The sequence below is a fragment of the Cetorhinus maximus genome, chromosome 15 (assembly GCF_964194155.1).
Source record: "Cetorhinus maximus chromosome 15, sCetMax3.hap1.1, whole genome shotgun sequence".
In the NCBI taxonomy this organism is placed as follows: Eukaryota; Metazoa; Chordata; class Chondrichthyes; order Lamniformes; family Cetorhinidae; genus Cetorhinus; species Cetorhinus maximus.
Genome location: NC_135893.1, coordinates 21,665,259 through 21,682,075, shown reverse-complemented (window position 1 = coordinate 21,682,075; position 16,817 = coordinate 21,665,259). Strand labels below are relative to the sequence as shown.

The 16,817-nt window shown below is 43.2% G+C and overlaps 1 long non-coding RNA gene across 2 annotated transcripts in view; it reads left to right on the top strand.

The window, feature by feature from the left end:
* LOC144691187 (uncharacterized) overlaps nucleotides 1–16,817 on the top strand; it is a 75,930-nt gene that overhangs the window by 13,353 nt on the left and 45,760 nt on the right. For both annotated transcript variants that reach the window (XR_013579050.1, XR_013579051.1), the window contains one exon: nucleotides 2,460–2,552. This is a non-coding gene — a long non-coding RNA (uncharacterized LOC144691187). The remainder of the gene's footprint in view (nucleotides 1–2,459; nucleotides 2,553–16,817) is intronic.

Sequence of the window (16,817 nt, the reverse complement as noted above, 5' to 3'; positions counted from 1 at the left end):
CTCACTTTCCCGAAGCAACTTGTGACATTTTTCTCCCACATGAGTGCTGTGTAAATACAAAAAGTTGTTACTCAATTGTGTACTGTGACTTGTCCAGTATGCCTCCCTCAAAGCTCACTGATTACAGGCTTTGAGGCATGGGCTCTGTCAGGAGTGTTTGATACAAGCTGCTGTGACTTGCCAGGCGAGTCACCCAGTCTCGTTAGAGGAACATATAGGAAGAGGAAAGGAAATTGATTTACGTTGCATATCAAAGGCTGTTCGTGTCTGGAGCTCTCTTCCCCAGGAACAGTGGGAGTTGGGTCAATGAATATAGTGAAGGCTGAGTGAGACAGATTTTTGATTGACACTGGAGCCAAGGATTATGGGGCAGACAGGAAAGTGGAGTTAAGGACACAATCAGAGATCTTCCATGATCTTATTGAGTGGTGGAACAGTCTTGAGGGGTGAATGGCCTACCCCTGATCCTATTTCTTATGTTCTTATGAACACAGCAAACTCTCACAGACAGCGGTGCAATGATGACCAGATAATCCTTTTTGTGTGATGTTGATTGATGGATAAATATCAGCCAGGACACTGGGGAAGAACTCCATTGCTCTTCTTCAAAACAGTGCTACGGGATCTTTTATGTCCACCTGAGGGCAGAAGGGGCCTTGATTTAACATCTCATCTGAAAGACAGTATCCCCGACAGTGCAGCACCCCTTCAGTACTGGAATGTCAGCCTTGAGTTTTGTGCACAAGTCCTGGAGTCGGATTTGAACTCAGAGCCTTCTGACTCAGGTGAAAGTGCTACCAACTGGGCGATGGTTGAAAAGCCAAGCTATGTGTCATAAAGTAACATCACTTTTAAAAGTGGCATGTTATTTTTGATTCACTCTTACATTATTGCTCAACTGTGTTTCTTTTTGCAGCACTCTCGAACTGTGAACCTTTGTGGGATATGTCAGGGTATACCTTGCTACTGCAAAGGTTCATTCACCTTCTTTTGGTCGCTATATAATGGAGCGTTGCTATATTTGGAGACAATCGGTAAATTAGAACTTGCAAATATGAAATAAACACACAGATATTTTGGAGGGATTTAGAGCTATCAACTCTGCATAATTACATTGTGTATTGAGGCTAATTCACAAATCGCTAGATTGATGGTGAGTCGTGCGGGTAGTTAGTGTTAATTTGAGACAAGGAGAGATTTCCAAATTAATCTTTCACTCTGAATGTCAGACAAAATTAAAGTAAATATTGAGAACAGTGTATTTGGGAGGTGCTCAAGGCTGGACACCGGGAAGAAACTGCACACAAAGGATTATGCTGTAGCCAAAAAAAGTACAGAGGAAGCTCCTGTAACAAGTTTATATAAAATATATAAACAGGATGTGAAATTACTTGGCTTAATATTTGTTAAATTGATTTTGTTCTGAGAACTGCCTCTTGCTTTGAAGTTGATATTGCTCAACCATTAACCTTGAAATGTTTGTCCAATCTGGTTGTGGCAAACCACAGAAAAAAGAGAGATGTAGACACAACAAAATAACTGTAGTGAAGGCTATTGCCAGAGACTAGGGAAAGATTGCTCTTGTACGGCTGTATTTGGGAGAATAGAATGTAAGATAAACAGGAATTGGCATTGTTAGTTGAATAGTACCTTTGAAGTCAGATAGCATGAAGCTGAAAACCTTTTTGTTGGCCTGTCCACTGTTTGGGGAGGTTGCATAAAACTTTAAACAAATAAGGACAGTGCCAATAGGAACATGAGCCTTTCCATACTTTGCCCGATGCATAGGTTAGCAATCACAACGGCCCACATCATCCACAAATAAATATCAGACCAAACCCTGGACATATTCTCCTTGCATTGCTGAACACAAGTTTCCGTTCCGGACCATACCTACAATCCACTGTCCACACAGGCATCAGGAAACTCAGAGTTTTCTGTGTGACTTGCAGTATTTTCATGCTTTATCCTTCTGTTTGTTGCATAAACTCTATAATAACTGATATAATACTCTATAATATTATAACTAATATAATAATCAAAGTGTGTCTGGCACCCATCTATTGTTTTCACACTATAACTAAAGAAAGAACTGTATAGCACCTTACCACTTTTCTCTCAAGAGGCATGCCAAAGTCTTGATTAATTATTTTGAAATGTGACCATTGCTGCACAGCAGCTATTTCTCATGCAGAAAGATACCCAAGACAGCAGTGTAATGAACAGTCAGTTAATCTGGCACTGGAGGCGTTGGCTAATGAAGGAATGTTGGCCATGGACCGGGAGAACTCTCTGCTTTTCTTTAAATAAATCCTGTGGAATGCCTTATAATTAACTGAACCACCAGCAAGAGCAGTTTAATGTATTACCTAAAAGTCAGTTCCTCAAATAATGCACAATGACCTCAGTTTTGCACTGCCGTTTCAGCCTAAAATATGTAATTGTCTTTCCCCGACCAGCAGGATGGAAGCAGCAGCACATATGTGTCTATTTCTGAGCGTTGCTTCTACCTTCCAACATGAGGAGACTGCAACAAGATAAAAGAAGGTGAAGTACAAAAATGTTAACTCTGGGCTTCATTCAAATTGTTACGGTTTAATGCATGTTTAGGAGAAGCCCAGATTAACACAACACCAGAGTGTGTTTCCAAGCAGAGTACCATAACACAGAACAATGGGACAACAGTTGACAGAGAAGTAGGCATAGCATGATCAGAGTGCCATATATTTTCATGTCAGTAACCGAAAGTCTGGTGACCTCTGTCATCAACCCAAACCAGCGTTCATATCGTCTGGACACTGCACAGTTGAAGGATTATTCTGAACTGACCAGATTGGTTTACAGGAAAGAAAGCAAGACTTGCCTTTATATCGCCCCTTTCACACCCCCACAACGCTGCAAAGTGCTCTCTGATCAATGAAGTTCTTTTAAAGTGCAGTCACTGTTGTAATATAGGAAATAAGGCAACCACCCACAAACACCAATGAGATAATGACCAGGTAATATGCTTTAGTGATGTTGACTGAGGGGTAAATATTGACCAAGACACTGGGGATAGCTCCCCTGTTTTTCATAATAGTGCCTTGGGATTAACGGTGGGCAGACGGGGCCTCATTTTAACATCTCATCCAAAAGGCAAGGATTGAATTATATTGCATTAAACTCACTCTCCCATGCCAATAAGAAGGCAGCTGCAGCAGAGACTAATTTATATTGCTTATTATTGAGATATTGCACTGTGAAATACATTGAAGTCAGTTTAATGTGAGCAATTTGTGTCTCTGCTCGAGTTTAATCGAAGCCCCATCTGTCTGTTCTGGTGGATCAATGGGGTGTTTCAAAAATTCATTGGCACTATTTGAAGAAGCTCTTACAGTGTCCGGCCAATATTCTTCACCCTCAACCAACACCATGAAAAGTTCAATTAACTGGTTATTCATCGCATTGCTGGTTGTGGAATCTTACTGTGTACAAATGGCTGTAGTGATGCATGTCAAAGTGATTAATTATGTATGAAGTGGTTTGAGTCATTCATAGCAACTGATGAGGTGCTAAATCGACACAAGTAATTTTCTTTCTCAACCATTTTTCAGCCATGGCTTTGTTGGGCTTTCGCAATCTCTGCTTTGATCTCCTTGGGCAGGCTAAGTGGCTGTGTCAAGAACGTGCGCCATAGAGAAAGTAAAATGAATGATTTTTTAAAAACATTTTGTTTGCTCTTATGAATGGAGCTGAACCTCCCACTTTATATTAACTGACTGGAGTAAGACCTTTTCAAAATTTCCTCACCCCATGACCACTGCATCTGAAGCAAACATCAGCCCCTTCCCAAAAGCTGGAGGAAGTTTGTGTGCTTAAAGCACCCCACACAGTTAGCAGTAACAGGGAAGGAGGGCCAGAGAATCATGTATTAGTAACTGGTCCCCACCAGGTTCAGCTCTGGTTTGAGTACATATGATCAATACATTCTTTACAGTGACCATAGCACTTTTTATCCATTAGTTTCACCACAGTATTTGAATTGGGTTATAATTCTATTCTCCTTCGAAGTGTCCCATCCCATTGAGTCCTTGCATAATGCCATTTCTACTTGTCAGTGTGTCAGCCATGGTTCAGTGGTAGCATTCTCACCTATAAGCCAGAAGGTTGTGGGTTCAAGTCCAACTCTAAAGACAAGTGCAAAATCTAGGTTGTTGTACCAACGCTGCAGTATCGGAGATGCCATCTTGTAGGAGGAGATGTCAAACTGAGACCCCATCTGCCCTCTCAGATGTAATTGGCGCAGAAGAGGAGGGAAGTTTTCCCTCATTCTGGCCAAATCCCTCAGCCAACATCACATAGCTATTTGTGGGACCTTGCTGTGTGCAAATTGACTGCTGTGTTTCCAACATTACAACAGTGACAACATTTGGACAAGTGTTGTATTGGCTGTAAAGTGCCTTATGTCCTGAATTTGTGACATCATCTGTAGGTATGAGGTTTGCTTCCACACCTAGACCAATGATGCCCAACTTTACTTCTTCACCACCTCCCAGTAGCCCCTCGACTGATTGTCTGACATCTAATTTTGGATGAGTCAAGAATTTCCCTGGCTCAACAGCAGGAAAACCAAAACCATTGTCTTCAGTCCCTATCACAAAGTCCACTCTTTTACTATTGACTTCTTTCCTCTCACCTGCACTGTGTCAGACTTGACTAGACCGTTTGCACCCTTGGTAATCTATTTGCCATGAGCTAAGTTCCAGATGACACATCTTCTCCATCACAAAGACAAGCTTTACATGACATGTATGTAGACATACACTGTGATGCTTAAGCATAAGAACAGATATACACACATGTACACAGACATACACACAAATGCAGAGATATATGCAGGCAGCTGTTTCATATGTAACACTAGCCTATTCTTGCTCTTGTTGAGCCATTTGTTGTGCAGTTCTTAACAGCTCAGAACTGCATGTCAGTTAGATCTCTCGATGAACCACCTCCAGCTTTCCATTAAGAACACGCACTATATAAAGGAGCTGATTAATGTTCAGCAAGCATGCCAATGGCTGGTCTGAGTTTTAATGGTACTACCTGGAGCTTTTCCTTTCTGACAGATGATGGCAGGGTGAGCTCATTAGACAATACCCATTGTGCTTGGTCAGGGCAGAATGAATAAGAAGGAATCCTTGTGGTAGGAGGTGCATTAATAATGGTAGATACTCATGTGTCTGCTGAGCCCCCTCCCACTATCTGATTCTGCAGATTTTGATCATTGCAGAAACACAAGAAAATTCTCAGTGGATCAGATGTCAGTGATCGCTGACTTTACAGTCCACATATTGATGTCCTATCTTTCTAAATTCTCACAGCACTGAATTCAGAAAATCCAAATTCATGTTCTAAACATTTTATACTGTGGAAATATTTTGAGTGTTCAGTACCTGGCTCATCAAATGAAAAAATGGAATTCTTACAGAATGAAATGAGAATCATGGGCTGCAAGTGTGAGCGACACATAAGGGCAACTCCAATTGCTGCTAACACAGCATCATTAGTTAACGATGTACGCTGACAGCTCTACCTCACCACCAACTCTCTCAACCCCACCACTGTCTCTGATTTGCCTCACTGCTTGTCTGCCATCCAATCTTGGATGATCAGAAATTTCCTCCAACGAATTGTTGGGAAGACCAGAAGCCATAGATTTTTGGTAAGCCAGGAGGTGATAGGTTATCGGGGGTAGGCAGGATGCACATTTGAGGTTACTATCAGATCAGCCATGATCTTATTAGATGGCAGAGCTTGAGGGGCTGAATGGCTGACTCCTGCTCCTCGTTTGTCTGTTCGTGTGTCTTTGGTTCCAGCCATAAACTCTGTTCCATGGCCACCAATTCAATCCCTCTCCCTGGCCACTATCAGAGGCTGAACCAGGCTGTTTGCAACTGTGGCATTATTTTTGGCACTGAGCTGAGCTTCCAACTCCACCAACAAAACCGCCTACTTCCAACAACACCCGTCTCCACCCCTACCTCAGCTCATCTGCTGCTGAAACCCTAACTTACGCCTTTGACATCTCTATACTCAACTATTCTGACACACTTCTGGATGACCTTACACCTTGCACCTCTATTATAAAGCAATACTTTATATAAAATGATTTTATGAATTTACTGTCTGGAAACCATTAATTGAATTTTTAAAAAGACTAAAGCCAACATTAGACATAATCACTTGGACAATGGGACTCTGCTAATGAAAGGAATGTGTGCAGATGTAATCCAATGGCTTGAAATCATGGTCAAAGATTGGCTCAACTATTTCATCACTGTACCTTCTACATTCCAACGTCATTGAAATGGAGACAACTTGTCTGCAAAGCCCCACCAGGAACAATTGTCTTGAAGGAATGTGAATGAGGGCCACCTCCTACCCCATTAGCAAAGCTTCCCAACAATCACCTAGTTACACAACTGGGTGGGGACAAATTATTAGACATATTCATTTGGAAAATGGGACTCTGGCTGTGAAAGGAATGTGCCCAGATGTAATCTAATCATGAAAACCAGGTAACTGAAATCCACTAGCCATGAACCTATTTGGGTCATGGGGCAGTTGGACAGGGTCATATGGAAAGCCAGCTAATCCTTTGTGCATTTAAGCACCTGTTTTCTCTGCAGACCAATGCACAAGCAAATGGGACACTGAAGAAGCTAGACCCTGAGTGGGTTCCCTCTCTCTCTCTCTCTCCATCCAACTAATCAGTTTTGAGTCCTGTCTATTGTTTTTGACGATCCACATGCTGCAGAGATATTCTTAAAGAACTCAACCCAGGCAGCTGCTGTCTTCAGAAGAACAGATAAATTGTCCGTCCACGTCTTCAAACCACCTCGATACCAATCCCAGAAGGACCACTGAGTTCAGCCTGAAGCCAGCCAAGTCACCAGCCTTCAAGAGCCGTATACCCTTAAAATTCAGTGTCAGCAGGGGAGCATTTAGGAGACAGTGATCATTGTATCATGCGTTTTAGGATGATGATAGAAAAGGGCGATAGGCAATCCAGAGTAAGAATAATTAACTGGTCGAGAGCCGACTTCGATGGGGCAAGAACAGAGCTGGGCCAGTTAGGCTGGAATGAAAGATTGGTGGGAAAACTGTAGCTGAACAATGAGCTACCTTCAAAAAAGAATTGGTTTGAGCATAGTCAAGGTATATTCCATCGAAAAGGAAAAGTAGGGCAAACAAATTCAGAGCTCCCTGGATGAAAAAGGAGATAGAAATTAAGGTAAAGAAGAAAAAGTGTGCTTATGACAGATGCCAGGTAGAAAATACAATTGAGAACTAAGAGGAATACAGAAGGTTCAGAGGGGAAGTGAAAAAGCATATTAGAGAAGTGAAGAGGGATTATGAAAAAAGACTGACAGCCAACATAAAGGGGAATCCCAAAGTCTTCTATAGGTGTATAAATAATAAAAGGGTGGTAAAAGGAGGAGTAGGGCCAATTATGGACCTAAAAGGGAATTTACACATGGACGAAGGGGCCATGGCTGAGGTATTAAATTGATACTTTGTATCTGTCTTTACTAAGGCGGTAGATGCTACACAGAACATGGTGACAGACAAGGAAGCTCTGTCATTAGAAGGGTTCAAAATTGATCAGGAGGAAGTGTTGAATAGACTGTCAGTACTTAAAGTTGACAAGGCATTGGGACCAGACGAGATGCATCCAAGGATGTTGAAGGAAGTGGGAGTAGAAATTGCAGGGGCACTGGTCATAATCTTTCAGTCTTCCCTAGACTCAGGGGAAGTGCCAGAGGACTGGAGAATTGCAAATATTATGCCCTTGTTCAAAAAAGGTTGTAAGGGTAAGCCCAGCAATTACAGACCAGTCAGTTTAACTTCAGTGGTGGCAAGATTCTAGAAACAATTACTCAGGATAGAATTAGCAGTCACATGGAAAATTTGGGTTGATAAGAGCCAGCATGGATTTCTAAAGGGGAAATCATGTTTAACTAACTTGCTAGGGTTTTTTGAAGAGGTAACAGAAAAGGTCGATGAGGGTATTGCTGTTGATGTGGTGTGCATGGACTTTGAAAGGCATTTGACACAGTACCACACAACAGACTTGTGAGAAAGGTTATTGCTCATGGAATAAAAGGAGCAATCGCAACGTGGATACAAAATTGGCTGAGTAATAGGAAACAGAGAGTAACGACCAATGGATATTTTTCAGGCTGGAGGAAGGTATGTAGTGGAATTCTCCAGGGGTCGGTATTGGGACTCTTGCTTTTCCTGATATATATTAATGATCTAGATCTTGGTGTGCAGGGAACAATTTCAAAGTTCGCGGATGATACAAAGCTTGGGAGTGTTGTGAACTGCGAGCAGGACAGTGTAGAACTTCAAAAGGACATGCACAAGTTAGTGGAGTGGGAAGATAGGTGGCAGATGAAGTTCAATGTGGAGAAGTGTGAGGTGATGCATTTTGGTAGGAAGAACATGGGCAGACAATATAAAATAAGGGGTGAAATTTTGAAGGGAGTGTAGGAGCAGAAAGACCTGGGTATATATGAGCATAGATCATTGAAGGTGGCAGGACAGGTGGAGAGAACAGTTAATAAAGCATATAGTATCCTGGCTTTATTAATAGGGCCATAGAGTACAAGAGCAGGGAGGTTATGCTGAATTTATATTAGACACTCATTAGACCTCAGCTGGAATATTGTGTACAGTCCTGGGCACCATATTGTAGGAAGGATGTGAACACATTGGAGAGAGTACAGAAGAGGTTTACAAGAGTGGTTCCAGGGATGAGAAACTTCAGCTATGAGGATAGACTGGAGAGGTTGGGACTGTTCTTCTTGGAGAGAAGAAGGCTAAGAGGAGATTTGATAGAGATGTTCAAAATCATGAGGGGGCTGGGCAGAGTAGATAGGGCAAAGTTGTTCCTGCTCATAAAAGGATCAAGAACGAGACTTCAAGTGATTTGCAAAAGAAGCAAATGTGACGTGAGAAAAAACTTTTTCACACAACGAGTAGTTTGAGCCTGGAATGCACTGCCTGGAAGTGTGGTGGAGGCAGGTTCAATCGAAGCATTCAAGAGGGCAATAGATGATTATTTGATTAGAAATAATGTGCAGGGGTATGGGGAAAAGGCAGGGCAATGGCACAAAGTCATAATGCTCATTTGGAGAGCCGGTGCACACACAATGGGCTGAATGGCCTCCTTCTGTGCCCTTAAGATTATTTGAAATTTACTGGACTTTAAATTGCTTAACCTAGTCTCTCACTCTGTAATTTAGTTGTGTGAATGTGTGAACTCAAGTGTGTGTGTGTGTGTGTGTGAAAGTTGGAGCATTTTTATTATTTTTCTTAAGTACAATAAATACTGTTCTCTTTCTTTTTAAAAACTCGAGTAAACCTGTCTGTTTGTGTCTTTTATAGTCACAGCACATAAACAGGTAAACATTCACTGAATTGGGAAGCATATCATTTTAAAGAAAAGTGTTGTGGTCAGATGAAGAATGAGAAAAGAAGGGAGCCTTCATCCCTCTCCTCACCTGTCCATAACAACCTCCATAAACCTTTCATCCAGAGTTTTGCTGCCAGGCAGGTAGTGTATTCAAGATCAGTGATAAACTAACAGAAACCCAAAATTGGCATAAGTTTTGAGTTAATTTGCTGAATTACAAATGAAAATAAATAATAACGAATGATTCAAACTCTTCCACTGCCTACATCTGGCAGGCAATTGCAATTTGTCACCTTACCCAAATTGTGTTTCTCTCTAACTCTGACATAAATTTCACTCTATCATTAACTGCCAGCCCAAGTGACAAAGTTCACTTAAGCCTTGTCACTCTTGACATAACAAGATTTAATCGGCAAAACTAACATTCCCGGAAAATGCTTTTGTCTCAATCCATCCAAATATGCATTTGGTGAAAGAGTGGTTTAAATTATACACCCTTCATTTGAAATGTTCCGGAACTGACCCCCTCTAGATCTTAGCCACTGACTGTCAGACACTGGGAAGCAGCAGACGTGCAAAGTGTGGGACACAAGAAAAAAGCGAATACTATGAAAACTGAAGGTGGTGGACGCTGTAAGTGACTGATGAACTGAGTGTGAGACACTGGGGGCTGAATTTTGGGGCACTGATGGGGCTGGGGTTGGAGGTGGAGCCGAAAATTAGCCCAGCTGGCTGGTATGCCCATTGCCATGCTCCACTGGGCCATTTTTGTGTGGGGGGAGGGGGGATCAAGATCAGCTGGGCTACCTGCCCACACACTGTGGTAGCCAATTAGGCTTGTTAAGGAAAATATTGTACCCAACTAAAGGAGGCTGACTGGAATTTTCCTGGACTAGTGGGGGCCAGTTTAGGTGCCTGGAGGTGGGCACTCAGCAGCAGGCCTGGGTTTTGGCTAGCACTTCAGGCAGGCCAAGAGGCCCTTCCTGCCTGCCTGTGAGGGCAGTCACAAGACTCCTTGTAGAGGGATTCCCCCTCCATAGTTCTGGCTTGGCCGCTGAATCTGCTTTTAATTAGAGATTGGAAAAGGTTGGAGAGAGGGTGCCTTCATGTTGAACCGCCCTCACCTTCCATTAAAGCCTGCTGCTCCTCTGAAGCTGGATGGCCTCTGGTTTGGCCTCCAGCTTTGAGAGCCCATCCATCGCCTTAATTGGATGGAGAACCAGTCTCCACGACAATTCAGGGGGCACATCTGTGAAAATCACAGGTCAGTGGCTGCTTCCCCACAGGGGCTGGTTCGAAATCTGGAAACAGTTCTGACTTCTGATTCCTACTCCCGAGGGAGAATCCAGCTCTAGGAGTTGACGACATACCATGTGTCGGACACTGGGAGTGGTTGATGTATTGAGCGCTGGACACTGGGAGTATCCAATCTAGTGATTGTGGGACACTGGAAGTACTTTACAAACTGAGCATGAGACGCTGGGTGCTGAATTTTATCAGAACTGAAGATGTTCTCCCAGCAGGATCGAAAGTGGGAGCCAACACCCAGGGGCTGGCACTGGGTACCCAGTGTCGTAAGGTGTTGAACATAGTATGGTAAGTCTTATTCAGGTATTCGTGGTCCTAGGTAGTTCAACAATAAGTATTTATTAACTACTAGAAATTAAAGACATAGGTACAGTAAAGGTCCAAGTTAGGAGCTGTCTTCATGCTTGCGTCTACACACGGCTCTGTCCAACACAACACTGACCCGTAGGTGTAGGTCATGTGTTACCTTACATCCCTGTGTGGACAGTACTGTACTCAGTTCCGCATTCACCCTTTATGTGCCAAACCCTTATTCTACACCCGGGACAGCATTTTACTGGCTGTGGCCATGAAACAAGCCACCTCTGGGACCACCGTCCAATAGTTACAGGTGGTCACTACTGAGGCTGCAACATGAAGGATAAAAGACAGTTCGAATTTGCAAGTTAGATGCAGTACCTTCATCTGATATGTGATAATAAAGGAAAAAGAAATAAAATATGAAACTTTATTACTAAAATGGAAGCACATTAAAATGTACAATAAAATAAAACAGTAAAATCAAAAACAGAAAAACGAATAAAATGGATAGGCAAGGGATATTAATCATCTGTGAAAATCTGCAAGATTTGTATGTTAAAAACATCGCTAATCTTGTTTTCTGTAACTAGCCCCTTTTATTTTTATTACATCTCCTGCTCCCTAGTTTCACTGTGGAAATATGGCTTTTCTTTACCAATTTAGACTTTGCAGATGAGCTACGTAAAAACTCGAAACATACATTAGCCATTTCACATCACTGTTTTATTCCAGCAGGACAGTTGATAAGGTGGTTAAGAAAACACATGGAATCCTTTCATTTATTAGTCGAGGCATAGAATATAAGAGCAGGGAGGTTATGCTGGAACTATATAAAGTATTAGTTAGGCCACAATTTGAGTGCTGTGTGCAGTTCTGGTCACCTCATTACAGAAAGGGTGTAATTGCATTAGAGAGGGTACCGAGGAGATTTACGAGGATGTTGCCAGGACTGGAAAATTGCAGCTATGAGGAAAGATTGGATAGGCTGGGGTTGTTCTCCTTGGAACAGAGGAGGCTGAGGGGAGATTTGATTAAGATGTACAAAATAATGAGGGGTCTGGATAGAGTGGATGGGAAGAGTCTATTTACTTTAACAGAGAGGTCAGTGACTAGGGGGCATAATTTAAAGTGATAGAGGAGATGAGGACAAATATTTTCACCCAGAGGTTGTGGGGGTCTGGAATTCACTGCCTAAATGGTGGTTGAGGCAGAAACCCTCACCTCATTTAAAAGGTGTCTGGATATGCACCTCAAGTACCGTAACCTGCAGGGCTACGGACCAAATGCTGGAAAGTGGGATTAGGCTGGGTGGCACGTTACTTGGCTTGTGCAGACATGATGGGCCAAGTGGCCTCTTTCTATGCTGTAAACATTCTATGATTCTATGAAGGAGAGCATGCCTCAATGCCAAGACACTCAACAAGAAATGTAAGCTTTTTTAAAAGAGCCAGACCAGGTATGCAGGCCTTGGCGATTGAGAGGAGGGGATGGTTGGTCACCTGCAAGCGGTGGCGCCATTGCCCTGGGCATAGCCATAGCCACCAGAGGTGTCCTTCCTTGATCCGTGGAGTGCCCCCACCCTGGGAACCCAATAGGAGGCCGCCAGAGTTTACCTGGCAGTCTCCCCACATGGCGGCAGACCCTTACATGGGAGCAAAATGTTGGTAGAATCTGGAAGTAGCACTTAATCAAACCATTAAGTGGCTCAACTGATAACCACCCAGTCTCCAATACTGAGGCACCCACCACTGGGATTTGAATTCTTGTCTCCAGAGTATTAGCCCAGGTCTCTGGATTACTTGTCCAATAACATTACCACTATGCTATCATTGCAGGCCAGAGACAAGCTTGGCAGAGATTAGGTTCAATTCCAGATGCTCATACATTCAAAGCCTTAAACTAAAGACAGGTTTCACTCCCAATATCGATAAATTTGTGGTAGTCATTGTTGCTACCTGACTTTACTTATAAGCATGATGGATTGAAACTCGAAGATGGAACTTTATCAGCTAATTGCCAGGGAAATTCATCAGCATTTTAATTTTTTAATTATATATTACTCTAAATATTGTTTCCATTCAGCACAATTTGTAAGACAGGCACCAAGTAAGACAGAGTCCATCATTTGTATTTGTTTCATAGGCCCATTAAAAACCCTTTTGTAACATTATGAAAGTACATTTTATTATTCAGTTAATAATTTACTGAAGTAAAACCTAGTTCTATACATGAGAAGTAAAGCCAGATGACTACTATTTTTTGAAAAGGATAAATCAGAATTTGCAGCCTACACTTAGTGGAAATTTGAACCCACTAATACAGGTGGTGTGACGGGGGAGCAGGGCAGCTAGAATATCGAAAATTGCAAATCCAAGAGAGGGGAGGAGAGCGCGAGAGGAGGACCCTGGGACAGGCAGTCAGCAGCACCTAGGGGAGAGTACGAGAGGAGAACCCTGGGACAGGCAGTCAGCAGCACCCAGGGGAGAGTGCGAGAGGAGGACCCTGGGACAGGCTGTCAGCAGCACCCAGAGGAGAATGCGAGAGGAGGACCCTGGGACAGGCTGTCAGCAGCACCTAGAGGATTTAGTCTATCTAAGGATCTAGCATCTAGTCTCTACTCAAGCAGGAGTAAGGATAAAATAAAAGTAAGTATCCATATTCTATTTAGCTAAGATATGTCTGGGGAGCTCAATCCCTTGATTTGCACATCCTGTGCTATGTGGGAAATCCTGGACACTCCTGGTGGTCTGGATGACCATGTGTGCAAGAGGGGCCTCTGACTGAAGCACCTCGAGCTCCGGGTTTTGGAGCTTGAGTGGCAGCTGGGGGCGCTATGGTGCATTCACGAGGCTGACAGGTTCCTGGATAGCACATTTCAGGATGTGGTCACCCCACAGCTTAAGGAAGTGCAAGCAGAGAGGGAATGGGTAACCACCAGACTGAAGAAGGGGACCAGGCAGGTAGTGAGGGAATCCCCCGACTGCATCTTGCTTGCAAACCATTTTTCGGCCTTGGAAAACAGTGAGAGTGACGTTTCCTCAGTGGAGGCCAACCAGAGCAAGGCCATGGCACTGTGAGTGGTCCAGCTGCTCAGTGGGCGAGGAAGAAGTGTGGAAGGGCAATAGTGGTAGGGGATTCATTAGTGAGGGGACTGGACAGGTGCTTCTGCGACCAAAGACGTGATGGTATGTTGCCTCCTGGGTGCCAGGGTCAAGGATGTCAAGGAACTGTTCCAGAGCATTCTAAAGGGGGAGGGTGAACAGCTATAAGTCATGGTCCATGTTGGGACCAATGACACAGGAAGAAAGAGAAATGAGGTCCTGCAAGTAGCCTTTAGGGAGTTAGGTAGGAAATTGAAAAGCAGGACTTCAAAGGTAGTAATCTCTGGATTACTCCCAGTGCAATACAGTAGTGAGTATAGGAACAGAAGGATAGAGCAGATGAATGCAGGAGAGATGGTGCAGGAGGGTGGATTTTAGATTCCTGAGCCATTGGGACCATTTCTAGGAGAGGTGGGACCTGTACAAGGGTTACATCTGAACAGGAACGGGACCAACATCCTAGCAGGGAGGTTTGCTAATGCTGCTGGGGTGGATTTAAACTAAATTGGCAGCGGGGGGGGATCCTGAAAAGTAGTTCAGAGCTGAGATGGAATTAGAAGTTATAACGCTAGTAAGTGAATCTGGAAGGCAGAGGAAACATTGGCTAGATAAGAAAGAAGTGAGTTTAGCAAGACTAAATGGAATATATTTTAATGCAAGGAGCTTGACGAATAAGACAGATGAATTGACGGCACAGATAGGCACGTGGTAGCATGATGTCAAAGCTATGACTGAGACTTGGCTAAAAGAAGGGCAGGATTGGCAGCTCAACATTCCTGGTTATAGAGTATTCAGCTGAGATAGAGAGGGGAATAGAAGAGGAGGGTGGGGGGGGGTGGGGGTCACAATATTGATTAAGGAATCAATTATAGTAGTGAGGATATCTCTTGGAAGGATCATCAAATGAGGCTATATGGGTAGAAGTAAAAAACACAAAAGGGGCAAACACGCTGTTGGGTGTGTACTATAGGCTCCCAAACAGTCAAGGAGAGATAGACAATCAAATATATAACCAAATTTCAGAGAAGTGTAAGAATAATAAGGCAGTAATAGTAGGGGATTTTAACTACCCAAATATTAACTGGGATAGTTTTAGTGTGCAAAGTAGGGAGGGAACAAGATTCTTAAGTTGCATCCAGGAGAACTTTTTTAGCCAGTACGTAGAAAGCCCAACAGGGGCTGTAATGGACCTAATATTCAGAAATGAGCCTGGGCAGGTGGAAGGCATATCAGTAGGGAAACATTTTGGAGATAGTGACCATAACTCAGTTAGATTTAGGATAGTTATGGAAAAGGATAAGGTTGGACCGGGAATAGAAGTTCTAAACTGGGGAAAGGCAAATTTTACTAAGATGAGATATGATTTGGTCCAAATGGACTGGGAGCAACTACTTTCAGATAAAACTGTGTCAGAGCAATGGGAGGCATTCAAGAAGGAAATAGCAAGAGTACAGGGCAAATATGTTCCCGTAAAGACAAAGGGAGGTCCCAAGTCCGGAGAACTCTGGATGTCAAGAGACATAAAAGTTAGAATTAAGAGAAAAAGAGAAGCTTATGGCAGATACCGAGGGCTCAATATGGCAGAGCTCCAAGAGGAGTATAGAATGTGCAGGGAGGAACTTAAAAAAGAAAATTAGGAAAGCTAAAATAGTGCATGAGAAAGCATTGGTGGGTAGAATAAAGGAAAACCCATAGGGGTTTTTTAAATATATAAAGAGCAAGAGAATAGCTAGGGAAAGAGTAGGGCCAATTAGACATCATAGAGGGAACCTGTGAGTGGACCCGGAAGACATGGGTTCAGTCCATAATGAATTCTTTGCATTGGTCTTCACAATGGAAAAGGACGACGCAGGTATAGCCATCAGGGTGGAGGACTGTGAAATATTAGAGGAAGTTAACATAGAGAGAGAGAGGAAGTACTGATTGGTTTAGCGGCCTTAAAAGTGGATAAATCCACAGTCCCGGATGAGATGTATCCCAGACTGTTGAGGGAGGCAAGGGAAGAGATATCAGGGGCCCTGGCAGTAATTTTCAAATCCTCTCTGGCCACAGGTGAGATGCCAGAGGATTGGAGGACTGCTAAAGTTGTCCGGTTATTAAAGAAGGGAGGAAGGGATAGACCAGGAAATTACAAGCCAGTCCTTCTAACCTCGGTGATGGGGAAGTGACTAGAAAAATTCTGTGAGACAGAATATATCTACACTTGGAGAGCCATGGATTAATAAGGGATAGTCAGCATGGATTTGTTGAGGGAAGGTCGTGTTTAACAAACTTGACCGAATTTTTTGAGGAGGTAACCAGGAGTGTTGATGAGGGTAATGTATTTGTTGTGGTTGACATGGACTTTTGATAAGGTCCCTCACGGCAGACTGGTCAAGAAAGTAAGAGCCCATGGGATCTAAGGCAAAGTGGCACATTGGATCCAAAATCTGGCTGAGAAGCATGAAGCAGAGGGTGATGGTAGAGGGATGTTTCTGTGACTGGAAGTCTGTTTCCGCTGGGGTTCCACAGGGCTCGGTGCTGGAGCCCTTGCTGTTTGTGGCGTACATAAATGATTTGGACTTAAATATAGGGGCTATGATCAAGAAGTTTGCGGATAACACAAAAATTGGTAGAGTGGTAAATAGCGAGGAGGACAGCCATAAACT